Source organism: Pinus tabuliformis, chromosome 9, assembly GCF_031772625.1.
Source record: "Pinus tabuliformis cultivar Carrire ecotype Pingquan chromosome 9, CPIR1, whole genome shotgun sequence".
In the NCBI taxonomy this organism is placed as follows: Eukaryota; Viridiplantae; Streptophyta; class Pinopsida; order Pinales; family Pinaceae; genus Pinus; species Pinus tabuliformis.
In genome coordinates this window covers 1,287,921,635-1,287,942,180 of record NC_142307.1, presented here as the reverse complement: position 1 = coordinate 1,287,942,180, position 20,546 = coordinate 1,287,921,635, and positions in this window count along the sequence as shown.

The following is a 20,546-nucleotide window of genomic DNA, read 5'->3' as shown; positions in this document are numbered from 1 at the left end:
AACAGAGGCATGGGATGTCAGAGAGGCTACTAGAGCCATGAAGGACATGGACATTGACTAAGTTTCTTAGAGGATGAGCAACAATTTAGGGGGGTGAGGATGAGCCTCATCATTGGGTAATTATATGGGCCTTAATTCACCTCCTAGCTTAGTCAAACCAACTATTATCACAACTTATTGCATACTTTTGATTATATTTTGTTTATGAGATGAGTTAGAGTTGATATTTTGCTTTGTGGTCTAATGTGCATGTAATGCAGGATAAAAGGATAAAAGTAAGGAATTTTAGTAAAGACCTTGGTCGAAACTCAAATGGGACAAGGGAGAGGAATTTTAGGAGGGAAATCCTCCTCATTTACTACCCCTCCATTCAAATATTCCTCCATCAGCTTGGAGTGCAAACAACCAAATCATGAGGACTAGAAGGCAGGCGAGCAAGTGAAAGTCAAAGCACAAGTTTATCTCGAGTTGGGAGCTGAGCCTCCCTAATTTTAAGGAAGTCATTGGAGACTTCAGAAGTATAATTAGAGAGGCCTAGTACCTCAATAGGATTCCGATTTTATTCAAAACTTTTGATTGTAAAACTCTATTTTTATTTTCAAGCTGCAAGACTCGTGAACGTTTTTGATGTAATCCATTGTTTTGATAATAAGAATGAGTTTTGTTTTGAGCCAGCACTGAGTTAACTCAGAGGGCTGAAGCTCTTGGGTTAGGGCCTAACCCTAGCAACTAAGGATCATATTTATTGTACATGTATGTTAGCATAGATTTATGGTTTAAATAGTTCATTTGCTTAAGTAGTTGCATTTCCATTACAACAACGTAGCGTAGATTGGTTGTGTTTCAGATTTCTAGTTATCGCATGAGCTCCAGAGTGTGTTGTCTTGATTCAGTACTTGGTTCATTTCGTCATTATCGTCTTCAATCACTCTCTTTCTGCAATAGATCTCACTCATCTTCTCATGTCCTTCAACATGAAATGCTTAAGCGGAAGCTAATAAAACGCGTCTTGATCTGATTATACCCGTAGATTTCCTTACCATCCGATCCACAACAAACTTGACTAATCACAGTCTGATTGATTTCAACGCTTGACTTTATGCACTCCAAATCTCCACCGTTGATCCGTCTAGCTTTATCCAACGACTATCGCGTCATCTCAATACTTTATGTGCTCCAAATCTCCATCGTTGATCTGTTTAGCTTGATCCAACGGCTATCGCGCAATCTCGCGTGGATTCTTACATGACCAATATCTGCCCGAGAGCACGTGAGAAAATTGGTTTTCCCGTGCTACGTGTCATTCACTTAGGCTAATAGTGTGAAATTCAGAAATATAGCTTACAGCTCTTAAGGCGCGCGAGAAACTACTTACCACCTCTATTCATTACAATGTTTGACTTTAGGTTCTCCACATCTCCACTGTCAATCTGTCTTTCTTGATCCAACGGCTATCGTGTCACCCAATCACCAACTAGCTTGGTCGATCTCCACCGTTGATCAACCCCACCTGATCCAACGGCTATTGCGCAATCTCGCACAAATTCTTGCACAGTCGATATCCACCTGAGAGCATGCGAGAAAAGTGGTTTTCCCATGCTACGTGTCATTCAGTTAGGCTAATTGCGTAAAATTTTGGAATTCCTCTTACAACCTTGAGGGTGTGTGAGAAACCGTTTACCGCCTACGAAAACCCGCTCCATCATTTCGCATGTTTTTTACCCTTCTATTGCCACGTGACTTGATGTGATCCATCCATCTATTCACTTCATCACCGCGATACGATCTCTGCCATTCATCTCCCGTTTAACCCTATTCGTTCATCTATTCACTAAATCGCTCACGATAAGATCTCCACCATTCATCTTTCGATTAGTCCTTTTCATCCATCTCTTGACTTAACCTCTTACAATAAGATCTCCACCATTCATCTTCCGATTAGTCTTGTTCGTCCATCTCTTGACTTAACCTCCTACGATAAGATCCCCACCATTCATCTTTCGCTAGTCTTATTCGTCCATCTATTCACGTAATCTTCTGCGATAAGATCTCTGCCACTCATCTCCCATTAATACTGTTCCTAATCGATCCAATGGTTCCTATGCACTTCTACTTCGTTACATCCTCCTTTCACTGATTTTGATCTTTGCTTGCTCTTCCGCTTGACTCCTTGCATGCTTGATTTTACCAAAACACCAAAAACGTGAAAACAAACTTAGTTTAGTTTCCTTGCTTACACATTAGTTTGGTTTGATGCTCTTTACTTTTGTAACTTAGATAGCAGCATTAGGTTAGTGCTGATTTAGCAATTCTGCTTAGTTTAACTATTTAAATGGTTAATTGGGATATGGTTTGATTTAGCATTACCTGTTGTTTTCTTCATTACTGCAGTAGAATAGCTCTCTTAGAGTAGATTTTCTCTTCTTCCATCAAGGAATCAAGATTCTTCTGACTCTATAGAAGTCTGGCTCGGAACCCCTGGGGTCTCTTGCCAGATGAACAAGTGACAACAGGTAGGACCTTCACTTCTACTTGTGCATATAGCATTGTCACCTCCAAGTTTGTACGAACCCCGGGTTGATAAGTAAAGCTGGTAGCCCAAGAGTTGCAGCATCCTTGCTGCAATACTGGCACTCATCACTTAGAACAATTATTGAGAGTCCTAAAGTATTCTTAGAATATCTATTTGTTATAACATCTACAAAAGTGCCATTCTTTAGGAATTAAATTAGAAAACTTGTTAGGAGTATTGTTAGAAATGCATTAAATGTAAATGGACACTTGTAAATGAAATAAATGATGCATAACTAAATTATTTTAGGACACAAGTTTATTTAGTGTTTATTTTTCTCTTCTTGCAAGAGTGTTGAGTGATTGTGTGTAATATCTTGTAGATTTCATGTATTTTTTCTTTTGCTTATTAATAAAATTTGTGTTTGAGGAAACTTTTGCTATTAAACCATTGTTTATAAAATGGATGTTAGTGCCTTCTTTCCCACGATGTTACAAGGCGTGTAACAACAAGTCACAAAGTTGTTGTTCCTTTGAATCACCATAAACATTTTTAATTCTTTAGCCCACTATCCTCTTCCTTCCTTGCACAACCCTCCATGGGATTCCCTGTGACTTATGATATCACAAAAGCCATATCCTAAGCAAAAAACTCTCGAGTATCCATTATCATAGCTTCCGCTCTGGCCAAATTTTTGTTTTGCACAAAGGGTTTGACACATTGTGGGTAGTGGTTGCCCAAGATAGCCCAAACTTGTAAGAGCTTCTCTATAATGGCCACACTCATCTTTTGGTAGTATTCAATAATAAAGCCCTCAATGATCCATTGAGGGATTTCCATGCCATATAAATTGATTAGAAACTACCATTATGTAGCCCAAAAACTACTGTTGTGCAACCCAAAAACTACCATCGTGCAACCCAAAAACTACTGTTGTGCAACCCAAAAAATGCTGCCATGCAACCCATAAATGAGAATCCATAAAAAAATGTCGCTGCATAACCATGCATATTCTCCTGAGCTCCACCACAATATCGAGCACTACTTCCCTCTACAATCATTAGTTGAGTGAAAACCCCCATAATCCTCCTAAAACCACCTTTCATTTTCCATAAGTGTAAAACTCAGACTCTCTTTTGCAATATACATAAAAAATTTTGACCTCCAAAGAATGTCACAAAAGTAGAGATCTCCCAAAACCTTGGCAACAACTTTGTTCGTACGGCCTCACGCTAGCCCCTTGCAAGTCCACAATTTACTACATAGGTTCATTGAAGCCCTTCCTCTCATGATATGCCTTTAATAACATCATCCTAGGTTCAATTCAAGTGGATCACCCCATCCATCATTTTGTGGTAGTCAATCACATCCATCACATTCTCAATTGCTCCCATGCTTCCTCCATGCGCTCTCGTGGCACAAAAATCACAAGCCTCTCAATATCATTTTTGTCTAATATGGTCATCATATTTACTAGGTCTTATAAACCCTTGGAAACAGAGGCATCCCCCTGAAGCCAAAACTGCTTTGATATATCCACCTTAAACTATGATACCAAATGTATAAATTTTATCAGAGAGAAACAAATTTATTGAGAGGAAAAATTAAAATTACTAGCAACAACAAAACTCAAACATGCAACATAACACCATGTTTACCATAGGAAAACCCAAACTATGGGGAAAAACCCAAGTAACGGTATTCCATTAGATCCCTTGGCCAAAACCCAACCAGGTTGGCCAAGTGAGCCTTCACCACTGACATTTCTTGGTCCATTACAATAGAGTTCTTAACAACATTTTAAAGGCTCCATTATATATAATCCATAGGCACAAAACCATGGGAAACCAAAAAAACCATGGGCCCAAAACCACTGACGTTGACTCGATCAACTTTGACTTTTCCCCAAGTCAGTTTTACCTAACATTTGACTTGGTTGACTTCAGTTTATCATTTTTTACCTCTAAATAGAATAAGATGCCTATGGTGACTATGGTTCACCATCAACCTATGTTGACTATGGTTGACTTTAATGCCCATGATGACTATGGTTGACCATGTTAGCCATAGCCAACCATAGTTTACATATGTTAATGTATAGTTAATATGTTGTCAATGTGTTATGGGAAAATTAATGTATTATTAATGTGTTAATTTCATATAGGACGAAGCAAACAAAAAACTTGAACATTACCTCAACAAAATTTTTATTACTTAAAAAAAGAAAGATAAATGACTTTAAAGAGTTATAATTCATATCCATTATATTCTCTCTTAAAGTTGAAAACATTTCTACTTCTACATCTTATGATAATGTATCTTTTAAGTCTTCATTAATAATTGTTAAATACCTTAGTAACTTATAGATTTGTTAATAATTATCAACTTATATATTAGAATTATAAAATATAACTTATATAAAATAAAAACAAAAATAAAAATTATTGCACCTAGAGGTACTCTACAGTTTAGTATGGGGGAAATGTTTACAATAGTAAATTAAAAAAATAGTAATAACAAAAAAAATCAATGTTCGCCATAAATAAATACTTCAATTTACACTTTAATTTTACATCCACTTTATTTAAGGATAAAGTAATTGAAAGTAACAAAAAAAGTAATTTACTTTTTAATATTAAAGAGATATGTAATTCATTCACAACTTAATATGGAATTGAGAGATGCCATGTAAAAATAATATAATTGATATTACATGATACATAATTCATTATATATTTAGTTGACAAGTAATAATAAAAACAAAAATATACCAATAACAAAAAATATTTTACTATTAGCCATAAATGAAATATTTCAGTGTAGTTGTGTAGATTTATATCAAGTTTATATAAAGAAAAAAAAAATTAAATTTAAATTTTGTTATATTTTCACTTGTAAGGGATATACGTTGCATTCTTAAAATGGAGTTGATATATAACATTAAAAAATATTGATAACAAAAAGAATTTTAATGTATATATAAAGAGAGAATTATTATTGCATTAATAGATTCTTCAGGGAGATTTGTAATTCATTCATTTTTTTTAATACGGAATTGACATGTAACATATTAAATATTAATAACAAAAATTATATATATATATATATATATATATATATATATATATATATATATATATATATATATATATATATATATATATATATATATAACCTCACATGAAGATGCAGGGAGTTAGAATTTTTTTACACAAACTACCCATAGGTAACTATCCAAATCACTATTCCACATTCCTCATTAACCTATTTCACATTCCTCATTAACCATTAAATGGAGTGTTCATTAGTACATAAAGTAACTTTAGTAGAGGAATAATATGTTGCATAACCATTAACAACCACTCTTTTAGTATATTAACATAAACTGTATGTTGTAACCTTGCGTCCATTTCATGATTTCTTCAACCACATTAATTAATCACATACTTGACATTATCAACATCACATTATGTAAGGAATCAACATCACCAAACTGACATACTAAGTAATCACATCATTGAACACCGATATGCCCTGGAAACCATGTAGGGTGAAAACTAGCAAACATTTAATTTTATTATTAAATGCTCGTGAGGGTGTTCACCCCTCACTCAATGGCTTGTAAGGGAGTCCATCCCTTATCCATTTTTATAAAATATTACAATGAAATATCATTAAAATACCACATACCTAGATAAAAGCTATTACAATTGTCATGAAACCATTTACCCACATATCACAACTCTCTACATTGTTGTGGCATGATTGTTCCATCAGTGGGAAACTCGTACTCATCAACATGGACCAATAGTTCTTATCTGCCACAATGTTAAACATAATTTGTCTTTTGCACAAATCACCATCCTTTCCTGTCATTGTTGTCATCAACAATCTTTGGTAACATGATTAGATAAAGTATTAATCAATCAATAATCATTCTTTAAAAGCGATCTTTTAACATCTATTCATGTGCATACATGAGATGTAAATATAATATCACAACATGCTTCTTATAACAACATTGTGCATGTATAAACAAATAATTATCAAGCATGTCAAAATAATTACCTTGTTACTATGATCATTCTCGCCCCAGCACACATTCATATCTAAAGGAAACCACTGTAACCATCCATTTCACTTAAAGGACACTAGAAAATTATCTTTGTTTTCCATGCACCTTAGCTTCTTCCTTGTGCATGTAACTAAGTAATCTTTCCAATACAATAGATTTTCCATTCTAAGGGGAAGCTAATTTGATAGACATTATTGTCATGCATGCAAATGTAAGTCCTTTTTCGAAAAGCATCTTTTCCAAGATAAAGCTATTTACAAAATATATTATATGCACAAAGACATGCATTGCTCTAAACCAGAACTAATGTGTCAGTCATTATTTCTTGCATGCGAATATATGTATTTTACAAAGGAAATCTAGTACATCTATTCCAAGTAACTACTTGTTTTACTTTCCATAATACTTTTTCTTTTCTGCACACAAATCCATGTTTCTCTTTAAAATATCTAACACAATAGTTCTACAAATCCATGTTCCTCTTTAAAATATCTAACATAATAGTTATATCTTCATACATGTAATCAACTATTGTTTCTATGTTTCTGCATATGTTCTTTTCAAATAGTAATTTTCCAGAACCCAACATAGTTTCTCTATCATTTATGTACAAATTTATTACGCATTTGTTTCCAAGAAAGTATCATAACAAAGTTCTCATGCATTTGTTTCCAAGAAAGTATCATAATCAACCTTTCTTTTGGGCATAAGAACTAAGATAATAATAATGGTAACCTTTTATGCATTAAACCATGCAATTAAATCAAACTATCCAATATGCAACATACAAATAATTTACCTTTTTACTCACCAAAACATGTAACTTTTGCAAACTCTTGCAAAAGAATTAACACAATTAGCTTATCTTTCACGCACAAGAAAAACATATTCTTTCCAAAAAAGATTTCTATGACTTATATTATCTATGTTGATGCCAGCCTAAGCTGCAAACACCATAATGATGTAGCCTAAGCCACATATACCCACAATATGCAATTCAATTGCATGTCACACTATGTGTGTCCCAGGAATTCTAAACTTCCATACTTAGGGAAACCTTCACTTTGTCAAGGTTTAACCAGCGGAAATACAATATATGATAAAAACCCACTTTATCAAAGTCTAAGTCTTTAAGCAGAAATATATTTGGTTCTCTCTTAACCCTTATAACTCAAACTTTCGGTTAATTTTATTACCCGTGCATGTCAACCATACCATGGTCTTCAGACTTTGGTTAAAACCCAAACTTAACCCATAAGACATTAATTCCGCCTATTTCTATTATAATTATCGTATAATAGAAATAACTCATAAAACACACTTAAACTTTTACTTTTCTGCCTTTCTTCGAATCTTTGCACATATATTGATGCTCTATTTAGCGCACTTAATCCCTGCAGTCGATCTCATTCCTCGATCTAACAATTATCGCGTCACTCGATCATTAACCAACTCAGATGATCTCTACCGTTGATCTTCTCCGTTCGATCCAACGACTATCGCGTCACTCGATCGCCAACAAGCTTGGCTGATCTTCACCATTGATCAATCCCACTTGATCCAACGATTATCGCGCAATCTCGCGCAGAATTAAGCACGACCCATATCAGAATGAAGGCACGCAAGAAAAGTGGTTTTCTCTTTCATCCGTGTGCTACGTGTCAGCCACTAAGGCTAATCACGTAGAATTCTGAAATACCATTTACTACCTTTAGACCGCACGAGAAACTGCTTACCCTTTGCGAGATCGCTTCATCCTTTTCTAGCACGTGGGTTTAATCTCCGCCATCCATATTCTTGACTTATTTTGTGTGACTTAATCTTAGCCGTCTATCTCCCTCATTCTCATTCATTAATCTAATTGATCCAACGACTGTGCTTCACTGCTACATTCTTCTGTTTCCTACTGTATAATAGCTCATTCAGCTTTCTGCCTATGTATTTGCTCCTGCCTGATGATCTTCATTGGTTCTGAACTCGATCTCCACTCACGCCTTTACGCTTCCTTCACCTTCACTGTAACATTAAAGGCTTCCTTCTGTACTGTCTGTGTGTAAAGCCGTAATACTCTTCTCTGCACCTCTTCTCCGATTCTGTACACCTGCAACCTATGTTACACAGAATTACTTAAGTTCGCACACAACTTATAATTCAAATACACATCACACAAACTCAGAATCTAGTTATCTGTATTAATAAACAAACATTTACACAAGAATTTCTTCCTTGGCCTGATCTTCTATATTAGTGGCCTTTCTCTCCTGCCCATAGGCTTACAGTCAAATCTATCTAATCTCACTCTAACTAATTGACTGTCTCTCTATACAAAAGGTTATGTTGAACTAATTCTGGTTTAGATCCTTAATCTACTGAACTAAAACCTGGATATCCTCTAAGTCCACTTTTAACTCCTGTAATCCCTAAGAATCCTCTCTAGTTCCACGAATCATGACACCACTTCTAGTCTAAGATATATAATTGATTTCCAACTCTCTGTCATCACTTATCACCATTCATGTTCTCCTACATTCGAGAGCATTTGCAAATATCCTCACAATGTCACTCAAAACATTAATAATTACATACATAGGAATCCAACTTCCTTGAAAACACAAGACCCCCTAAGTTAACTAGAATAGAATGAAACTACTGGGCTGTATGCTCCTGCATCAAACTCCCAAGGTTAAAATAATCATGATCTCCTGATCATGTGTTCTCATATGTTGATTGTTATGAAACCAGCTCAAGAAAAGATAGAAAAGATAAATCCACGCCTTAGAATTCAGCCTCTTCGAGGGGGCAACCTCCTTTACATTACATAAATGAACAATTCTTGGATGATACAAATGACAAAACCTCCTTTCTATATATAGGAGTCTAAGGAGTCACAATATAATCCAGCCGACCTAACAATAATAATATAAAGCCACAAAAATAACAATAGAGGGATTCTAAGGGGCACAGAAATAACAATATGGGGGTAATAGGGGCACAACAATATAAACAAGGGGTATAACTACAATAGTAATGGGGTAATCACTAGTATTATAGGGACCCAACATGCCCCTCTCCTTCAAAAAAGTGTTGTCCTCAACGCTTGAGTAGTTCTGGATACTTCTGCATAAAATTCTCATCCTCCCATGTGGAATCTTCAGTGGATAAGTTCTTCCACTTGATAAGATACTCTGAAATTGATCGATTTCGTAGCTGTCGAGTTCTTGTTTCTGTGACTACTTCCGGTTCCAATATAATTTTTCCTTCCTCGTCAAGTTTTGGCAATATTGTTTGGACTGGGAGCTTGTCGCCTATAACCTTCTTTAAACATGAAACAAGGAAAACTGGGTGCAATCGAGAAGCTGTAGGAAGCTCCAATTTGTATGCCATAGTACCAATCTTTTCCAACACCTTGTACGGACCATAATACTTTGGTGATAATTTATTATCCTTCTTAGCTTGCTTTAGGGACATTTGCTTATATGGTTGTAGCTGTAGGAATACCCAATCACCTACATCAAAACTTCTTTCACTGCGATGTTGATCTGCCTGTTGTTTCATTCTATTTTGTGCCAACACGAGGTTATCCTTTAAGAGTTGGAGGACTTGTTGTTGATGTTTGATGTGGTGTTCCACTGCTTGAACCTTAGAACTTTCTCTTAAATATGATGTGATTGGTGGTGGTTGGTACCCATAAAGTGCCATAAATGGGGTCATTTTTGTTGCTGTATGGAAGGAAGTGTTATACCACTATTCAGCCAGAGGCAACCATTTGACCCATTGTGTCTATTTATCAGATACAAAGCAACGAAGATATCCTTCCAAACATTTGTTTACTATCTCAGTTTGCCCATCAGATTGAGGATGATAAGATGAGCTATGAGCTAACTGAGTACCAAGACAAGAAAATAATTCTGTCCAAAAATTTCCAGTGAAAATGGGATCTCTGTCACTTACAATAATCTTTGGGTTTCCATGTAGCTTTTGAACTGTTTCCATAAATGCAGTAGAAACTGTACTGGCTTTAAATGGATGTGATAATGCACAAAAGTGTGCATACTTGGTAAGTCTGTCAACTACCACCATGATGACACTCTTTCCCTCAGACTTGGGTAAACCTGTGATAAAATCCATTGAAACCTCCTCCCAACGTTGGCTTGGAATGGATAAAGGTTGTAATAGACCCGATGTCTTAATTGTTTCAACTTTATTTTGTTGGCAAACCAAACATTCTTCCACAAACTTTTGAATATCTGATTTAAGGCCATCCCAAAAAAATTCCTTCTTAACCCTGTGGTAAGTTTTTAAAAATCCCGAGTGCCCTCCTAAGGGAGAAGTGTGCAATTCCATAAGAATCTTTTGTTTTAGCTGGGAATTCTTACAGAGGTATAAGCGATCTTTGTACCATAACGAATCATTTTGCCAGCTAAATGTATCAGAAGTACTGGAATCTTGTTGTAGCTTTTGAATAAGTGCCCACACTTCTTCGTCATTCTTCCATTCCTCCTTTGCTTCGTTTATCCAATCTGGTTGGATAATAGAGATGGCACACAAAAATGTTTCCATATCCTCATCCTTTCTTGAGAGTGCATCTGCCACCACATTTTGCTTCCCTTTTTTGTAGATGATTTCAAAGTCATAACCCAACATCTTTGTGACCCACTTTTGTTGCTCTTCAGAGGATAATCTTTGTTCTAAAAAGTATTTAAGGCTATCATGATCCGTTTTTACCTTGAAGTGTCTTCCCATTAGGTAGGGTCGCCATTTCTTAAGTGCATGGAGTATTGCCAACATTTCCTTCTCATAAATAGCTTTGCTTAAAAACTTTCCCTTGATTGGACGACTTTCAAAAGCAATGGGTCTTTCATCTTGCATTAAAACAACACCAATTCCATTTCCTGAAGCATCACATTCCACAATAAAGGTTTTTGTGAAGTCCGGTGTAGCTAAGACCGGTGCTTGGCACATTGCCTCTTTAAGATGTTTAAAGGCCTTTGTTGCTTCCAGAGTCCATGAAAATGAATCTTTCTTCAATAATGTTATTAGAGGTGCTGCTATTCTCCCATAATTCTTAACGAACTTGCAATAATACCCTGTCAACCCAAGAAATCCTCGCAGATGCTTTATGGATGTGGGAATTTTCCATTCCTTAATGGCTTTAATTTTGCTAGGGTCTACCTTAACTCCTTCATGAGATACAATATGACCCAAATATTCCACCTCCTGGACTCCAAAGAAACATTTGGATCTTTTTGCATATAATTGTTTCTCCTTCAATAGTTGTAGCACCTTGTCAACATGTTCAACATGCTCCTTCCAAGACTTGTTGTAGATTAGTATATCATCAAAAAATACTAACACAAATTTTCTAAGGAATGGTTTGAAAATTGAATTCATCAAACCTTGAAATGTTGAAGGTGCATTGGTAAGGCCAAAAGGCATGACCAAAAATTCATAATGACCCTCATGAGTTCTAAATGCCGTTTTCGGAATGTCTTCAATCTTCATTCTGATTTGATAATATCCCGAACGAAGATCCAACTTGGTGAAGTAAATTGATCCATGCAATTCATCCAGTAATTCATCAATGACAGGAATGGGGAACTTATCTTTAATAGTGAGCTTGTTGAGCTCCCTATAATCTGGACACATGCGCCATGATCCATCCTTCTTGTGCACCAATACTACTGGAGCTGAGAAAGAACTTTGACTCGGTTGAATTATACCAGCCTCTAGCATTTCTGCAACCATACGTTCAATTTCACTTTTTTGGACATATGGATATCTGTACGGCCTGATGTTTGGAGGAACACTTCCTGGAATCAGATGAATAGCATGATCATGATCACACACAGGTGGGAGACCTTTGGGAGTCTCAAATACCTTGGAATGATTGTCCAGGACTTTTTGGAGATCTGGAGAAATAGATGATTCCAATGTGGAAACATCTAGCGAACATAATTGTGCAATGACACCTCTTTTCTCCTTTTTTAGAAGCTTTGTCATGCCATTAGAGCTGGTTATCTTTCCTGGTTTCCCTGCAATACCCCTTAATTCAACTTCCTTTCCTTCCACAGAAAATTTCATGAAAAGTTCTTGAAAATTAAAAGCTATTGTACCCAAGGATTGTAGCCATTGGACTCCTAGTACAACATCAGCACCTCCCATTGGAATGGAAAGCATTGGGCTAGTCAATACATATTCTCCCATGGATAGCTTGATATTATGGCACTTTCCAGAACAATTTATTGTTCCTCCATTTGCAATCATCACTTGACACTCTGGTGCTGGATATAGGAAGAAATTCAATTCTTTTGCTACCCTACAATGAATAAAATTGTGGGTGCTTCCTGAATCAATCAACACTATTACATTTTTCTTCTTGATTTGTCCTTCTATCTTGATGGTTTGAGGAGTGGTAATTCCCGCCAATGCATTACAAGATATGGTCGGATTTATTTGTTCTTCATATAGACTTTGTTCCTGGAATATATCCTCTTCTTTTGACCTTTCTTGCTCCTTTTCTTCTTCCTCTTCACAATCTATGTAGAATAATTTCTTCTCAGCACACTTATGACCTTTTGTGTATTTGCTATCACAATTGTAACAAAGCCCTTTTTCTCTTTTTTCTTCCAATTGTTGCGGTGTCAACCTTGTAGGTAGTGGAAGACTATGGGCAACAACACTTCCGTCTTTATAGTTGTGAATGGTGTGCTTCCTAGTTGCCATAATTTTGCTTTCCATTTTTCTTGCTAACCTGAATGCCTTCTCTAATGAATCAGGTTCCCAAAGGCGCACATCATGTTGGATATTATCCTTTAAGGACCCTATGAACACATCAATCCTGTGCTCCTCTGGAATATCTTCTGCCCTTATGTTCAATTTTTGGAACTCCTCAATGTGCTCCATTATTGAACCCTTTTGTTTGAGACTTATCAATTGGCTAAAAAAAGTGTTGCTTTTTGTATCCTCATAATGTGCTATCAATTCTTTCGTAAAAATTGCCCAAGTGATAAATTTTTTACGAGAACAAAGCCATTGATACCATACAAACTGATTTGGTTCCAAATATAAAGTTTCCATACATACCTTTTGTGTGTTTTGCACATTATTGAGATCGAAGAATTGCTCCATCTGTAATATCCATGTGGCGGGATCCTTGCCATCAAACTTCCTCATATCGATTTTTGGAACATGGTGAGTCTTCAATCCAACATTAGCGTCTATGGTATCATGATTAACATTTCTTTTGTTCTCATCATGAGTTTCCTTTACCACCTTTTCACCATTAGTGACACTTTCTTGTAGCAACTTCTTCAATTCTTCCATATCTGTCTTCAAATCTGCCATGTCTCTCTTCAAATCTGTCTTTGAATCATCCATCTTAGCTTCTGTTAGCTTTTGTGAGCGTGAAATTTGTTGCACTTGTTCTTGTAATTTTGATATATCATGTAGCATTTCTATCTTTTCTATCTTTTCTTGAGCTGGTTTCATAACATTTGGTATCAGAGCTTTCAGGTTCCTTACTAGGTGTTTTCATTTTCTTTCCTCGGGGCATCAGTTACCGATAATAATGCTTTACTATGCCCTTTGAATTCCGTTAAACCAAGCTTACACAAAAATTTAAAAAAAACTACACACCTTTTTTCACTTTATAGAAGCCTGATATTGATTCTGATGTATCTCTGTAATTTCGAATCATCCAGTTTTGAAATTGCTACTTGCAGTAGCCTTCTGCGTCCTCTTTCCAATGCCACAAGTCTGAGCCAAATTGGATTCTCCAAGGAAGAGTTATGTGAAATCTCCCACAGTGACTTGCTTTTAGACTGGTTTAGTAGAGCGAACTTGTATGACGTGCCACGAGTCACTGTTTCAACCTTTGAATCTGAAACACACATACAAGAAACTACAATCCGTCCTCTTTCTGTACCTTTTTACGAAATTTCAATCCAATCCTCAGAGAGAGAGTTATGACGATTTTCCCCAGGTCACCTGTTTTGAATGTAATTCAGGAGTCTGCAAAAAGGCCAACTTCCTCAGATCATATCTCAGAAAATATCGCACAAAAAGCTCTGAAATTCGGACCCAAGGTTCAGCGCTAATTCTTCTCAAAGGGGTTTTTTTTGCGACTTCTGAAACGTCACAAAAAAAAAGTTATAGTGAAAATTCCACGATGACCTGTTTGGAGCAGCGAAACCCTAGAACCTGGCTCTGATACCAAATGTTATGAAACCAGCTCAAGAAAAGATAGAAAAGATAAATCCATGCCTTATAATTCAGCCTCTTCGAGGGGGAAACCTCCTTTACATTACATAAATGAACAATTCTTGGATGATACAAATGACAAAACCTCCTTTCTATATATAGGAGTCTAAGGAGTCACAATATAATCCAGCCGACCTAACAATAATAATATAAAGCCACAAAAATAACAATAGAGGGATTCTAAGGGGCACAGAAATAACAATATGGGGGTAATAGGGGCACAACAATATAAATAAGGGGTATAACTACAATAGTAATGGGGTAATCACTAGTATTATAGGGACCCAACATTGATAGAAAAACCTCCAGGGTCCCAAACCTTAGTTTGTAACTACCCAAATGCCTTGCACCTTTGCTACTGCTGTATATCTGTTGTCTTCTGGTTCATCTTCCTCTCTTCAATTAGTTTCAAATTCTGATTGATCATTCCTCCTATTGTCATTTTCCTCAATCTGGATTGTTTCATCATCAACTACCATAATTCTTCAATCTCCATCTCCAACACATCCTTGGGTTGGTACATACTCTGCCATTGCATCTCACTACACATTATCCATTCATATTTAAACTGCTGATTACTTTCTTTAGCTTTTTCTACTTCAGCTTCTGCTATTACTCTTGAGATTTTTCCAGGTACTGCTATAGATATTGCTTCCACCCAAACTTCCTGGATGTCCTTGAAGATATCTCCCTCTGCAACATCTAATTTCTGCTCCTTGTCTACAAATTTACTTTCCAATGATTTAATGTTTTCGTTCCATGGGCTAAGTACTATCATGGAATCTTCCTTTTGCTCCTTCATTTGACTGTTCTCCTGTGCCAAATATTTTTTTGTCTTTGCAGCAGTATCTTCATCACAACTTGCAAAGATACACCGGTTATTAGAATTAAAAATATAAGGATTCATTACCTTTTCCTTCTCTGGAAACATCTCAATTTGATGTTCTGCGTTTTCCTCTAACTCCTTTGTCAGCACATCAGTATGCTGATTTAAATTCTCAAAAGAATTCATGAGACTGTCATCTAGTCTCTCCTCCACACCATCTACTTCAATGATGTCTTCCTGCTCTTGTCCACTGTAGTGAATTTCTTCATTCTCATTGAGCTCTGATTTTACAACCTGAATAATTACTCTTTGGTTTTCTAGCCTTTTCTCCAAAAGACTTAACTCATGCCATAAATTTGCCATCTCACTTGGGATTTTTCCTAAAAGCTCCATACAATCCTCACTATCTTCTTCTTTGTCACAAGTATAATTTCTTGGTGACACTACTTCTTCATTCTCGATCAGAATAAAATTCTGATCCTCCATCTTTGTGATAGTTTTAGATGTCTGTCCATCACTCTTCCTTTGGCCATTTAAGAAAATCAATTTCTGTTTGTCCTTAATAATAAAAAATTCCTTATCATAAGATATAACTGTCTCATCTCTACTGAAGATATTTCCTTCACTAAGCAAGGAATTTATGAACTCCTTCTGCTATAATAACTCAACTTGATCTTCATTTGAAAGACAATCATCATCATACTTTGCTTGGCAACTTTCAGCTTCACTCAAGTCAGTTCCATAGGATGGTTTGTCTTCTACAATATCTGCATTCACACACAACTTGTTAGTTTTAAAACCACAAGACCTCATGATCTCACTTGATGATTCAATCACCAAGTCCTCCTATTGTCCCAAGCCCTATACATGACTCAGAAATATTTCGATGGTCTTCTCTTCAATCTCATCAAATCCTTCACTTGGTTGCTTGATATATTTCCCTACTCTTCTTACTTTTGGCCATCATCATGAGTAAAACTTCCTATGCTTTCAGTCCTTGCAATACGCTGAAAAGTAAAAAAATTTTCCAACTGTGTACGAGCATTTACATGAGACCTATCTATCTCATCTTATTTCAGAACAGAATTTAGATTCTCCCTGTCTTCTTCCTCCCTTATGATAATATCAACAAATTGTCTTTCTTCATATGTTTCACCTACAAACATACACAAATTATCAGATTTAAAATCATGTGACCTTTTGGTCTCACTTGAATTTTCAGTCTTCAAGTCTTCTTGCTATCTTGAATTCTCATGATAATTCATAAGATCTTCCATAGATCTCCAGTCTTCATCTTTTCCCAGAACTTCACCCTATTCTGCTTCACAAATGGATATTTCCATTTCCAACTCAGCTTCTCTGAGTTTGTCCACCAGCCACTTCACTTGCCTCTGTTATAGTCTTCTCTGTAACTTAGACCACTTCACTGCTTTTTTCCTCAAGACCCAACCTTGTCTTTGGTCTTCCTCTAGTATCATCCTTAATACATTGAGTTTTTATTTTAACTCTGCGATCTCCTTGTCACACTCCTCTTGAATCATTCTCTTGCCATTTTCCCTAACATCCTCCTTCTTCACTTTTCTTCTGTTGTGGTCTTCCTCAGAACCTCTGTTATCTCTGTTATGACTATCAGTAGTCATCTTCTTCTCTATCTTCATGAGTTCCTCACTCACTTACTATGATTTGCATTAAATCCTCTACAACAACAAGTCCTCCCTTCTACCTCTTACCTCACCAAGATTTCCTCTGTACTTGGTCTTTTGGCAAGTACTTGGTTCTCTATTCTCTCGAGCCTCTTTGAGCACTTCTCTCTGCTCCTTCTAGGCTTCAACTCATATGCACTTTTTAAGAACACAACTGTCTGCTTTATCCAACCTCTATTAGAATTATTCAAGGTTCTACCACATTCTGCTTTCATTAAAAAACTCTTACCAGCTTTCTTCATTCCTTAGCAATTCTACCCACATCCTTTGTGGAATTGCCTTTATGACCTTCTTGTGAGCTACAACAATACCTCTGCAGTAACAAGTCTCCTTCTTGCTACACATGCCTCACTAAGCTTCTCTCCTCTAAGCTCAGTCTTTTGGCATCTCTCTGGTTCTTTCCTCTAGAACCAATTGAGCACACCTTGCTCTAGGTTGCTGCAATCTTCTCACCTTCAAGACCTCTGCATGATCTGGTGCTACCATTCACTTGCACTTTGAATGGATTGTTCTCAGTTTCCTTTGCATCTACAAATTCCGCTGCACTTTATCTTTGTGTGCCTACTGTTTATTAGATTAAAATATGATCTCCTCTTGCCTACATACATATCTTCAAAACATAACTCTTAGAACAAAGTTCTCTCAAAGAATTCTTCCACACAGAATTTCCTTCTTCGGCTCTGATACCAAATGATGCCAGGCTAAGCTGCAAACACCATAATGATGCAACCTAAGCCGCATATACCCACAATATGCAATTCAATTTCATGTCACACTATGTGTGTCCCAGGAATTCTAAACTTCCATACTTAGGGAAACCTTCACTTTGTCAAGGTTTAACCAGTGGAAATATAATATTTGATAAAATCCCACTTTATCAAAGTCTAAGTCTTTAAGCGGAAATATATTCAGTTCTCTCTTAACCCTTATAACTCAACCTTTCGATTAATTTTATTACCGGCACATGTCAACCATACCATGGTCTTCAGACTTTGGTTAAAACCCAAACTTAACCCATAAGACATTAATTTCGCCTATTTCTATTAATTCTCGTATAATAGAAATAACTCATAAAACACACTTAAACCTTTAATTTTATGCCTTTCGTCAAATCTTTGCACATATATCGATGCTCTCTTTAGCGTGCTTAATCCCTACCGTCGATCTCATTCCTCGATTCGACGATTATCGCGTCACCCGATCATTAACCAACCCGGATGATCTCTACTGTTGATTTGCTCAGTCCGATCCAGTAGCTGTCATGTCACCCGATCGCCAACAAGCTTGGATGATCTTCACCGTTGATCAATCCCACTTGATCCAAGTGTTATCGCGCAATCTCGCGCAAAATTAAGCACGACCGATATCAGAATGAAGGCATGCGAGAAAAGTGGTTTTCTCTTTCCTCCATGTGCTACATGTCAGCTGCTAAGGCTAATCGAGTAGAATTATGAAATACCATTTACTACCTTTCGGATGCACGAGAAACTGCTTACCCTTTGCTAGACCGCTTCATCCTTTTCTAGCATGTGGGTTTAACCTCCACCGTCCATCTTTTTGACTTATTCTGCGCGACTTAATCTTACCCATCTATCTCCCCCGTTCTCATTCGTTGATTTGATGGATCCAACAACTGCGCTTTGCTGCTACGTTCTTCTGTTTCTTACTATATAACAACTCATTCGGCTTTCTGCCTATGTATTTGCTCCTGCCTAATGATCTTCATTGGTTCTGAACTCGATCTCTGCTCGCACCTTTACGGTTCCTTCACCTTCACTTTAACATTAAAGGCTTCCTTCTATACTGTTTGTGTGTAAAGTTGTAACACTCTCCTCTGCACCTCTTCTCTGGTTCTGTACACCTGCAACCTATGTTACACAAAATTACTCAAGTTCACACACAACTTATAATTCAAATACACATCACACAAACTTAGAATTGAGTTATCTGTATTAATAAACAAACATTTACACAAGGATTTCTTCCTCAGCCTGACCTTCTATATTAATGGCCTTTCTTTCCTCCCCGTAGGCTTACAGTCAAACCTACATAATCTCACTCTAACTAGCTGACTGACTCTCTACCTTTTCTACTATGCCTTTTAGGCTTACATCTATACAAAAGGTTTTGTTGAACTAATTCTGGTTTAGATCCTTGATCTAATGAACTAAAACTTGAATATCCTCTAAGTCCACTTTTAACTCCAATAATCCCTAAGAATCCTCTCTAGTTCCACGAATCATGACACCACTTCCTAGCCTAAGATTTACAATTGATTTCCAACTCTCTTGTCATCACTTATCACCATTCATGTTCTCCTACATTCGAGAGCATTTACAAATATCCTCACAATATCATTCAAAACATTAATAATTACATACATAGGAATCCAACTTCCTTGAAAACATAGACCCCCTAAGTTAACTAGAATAGAATGAAACTGCTGAGTTGTATGCTCCTGCATAATATGTGCATTTCATCTATGCATAGGTTATTATATTTTCTCATAACTAAGTATTCTTTTTAAAAATAACTCTCGTACCCATGAGAATATTTCACAAATTACCCTCTTTAATCTATATTCACTTCCAGGAAAATGACTTGGATTTGTTATTATTTCATACACCAATACAAAATCCCCTTTTTAAGAAAAGTGCATGCATCCTATCTTTTCTTACATAAAAGGCATATGCAATGTTTGGATTTGTTATTATTTCATACACCAGTACGAAATCCCTATTTTTAAGAATAGAGCATGTATCCTATCTTTTCTTACATAGAAGGCACATGCAATGTTATATAAAGACAAGAAAGGTTACTTATCTTTTAATGCTGCAAATATATATAATAACAATCTTTTCCTATATATAGTAATAACAATCTTTATCTACATGTAGTAATATATTTTCTTTACCAAGAAAAATATATAATAATAATCTCCTCAAGAACTTTAGATGTCTCATGCATCTTTTCTCGAGAGGATATCTTGGATACTTAGCAAGAATCTTGTGTTATTTATCCCAAGAAAATGATAAAGCTACTTAGCTTCTAACACACAAGATTCACATGTAATTTTTTCTAATAGAAACTACATATTTACTTCGCTTTTATGTGCAAAAATTAGTATATTTTCTCTCAAGCAAATCACAAAACTACTTAGCCTTTACCGTG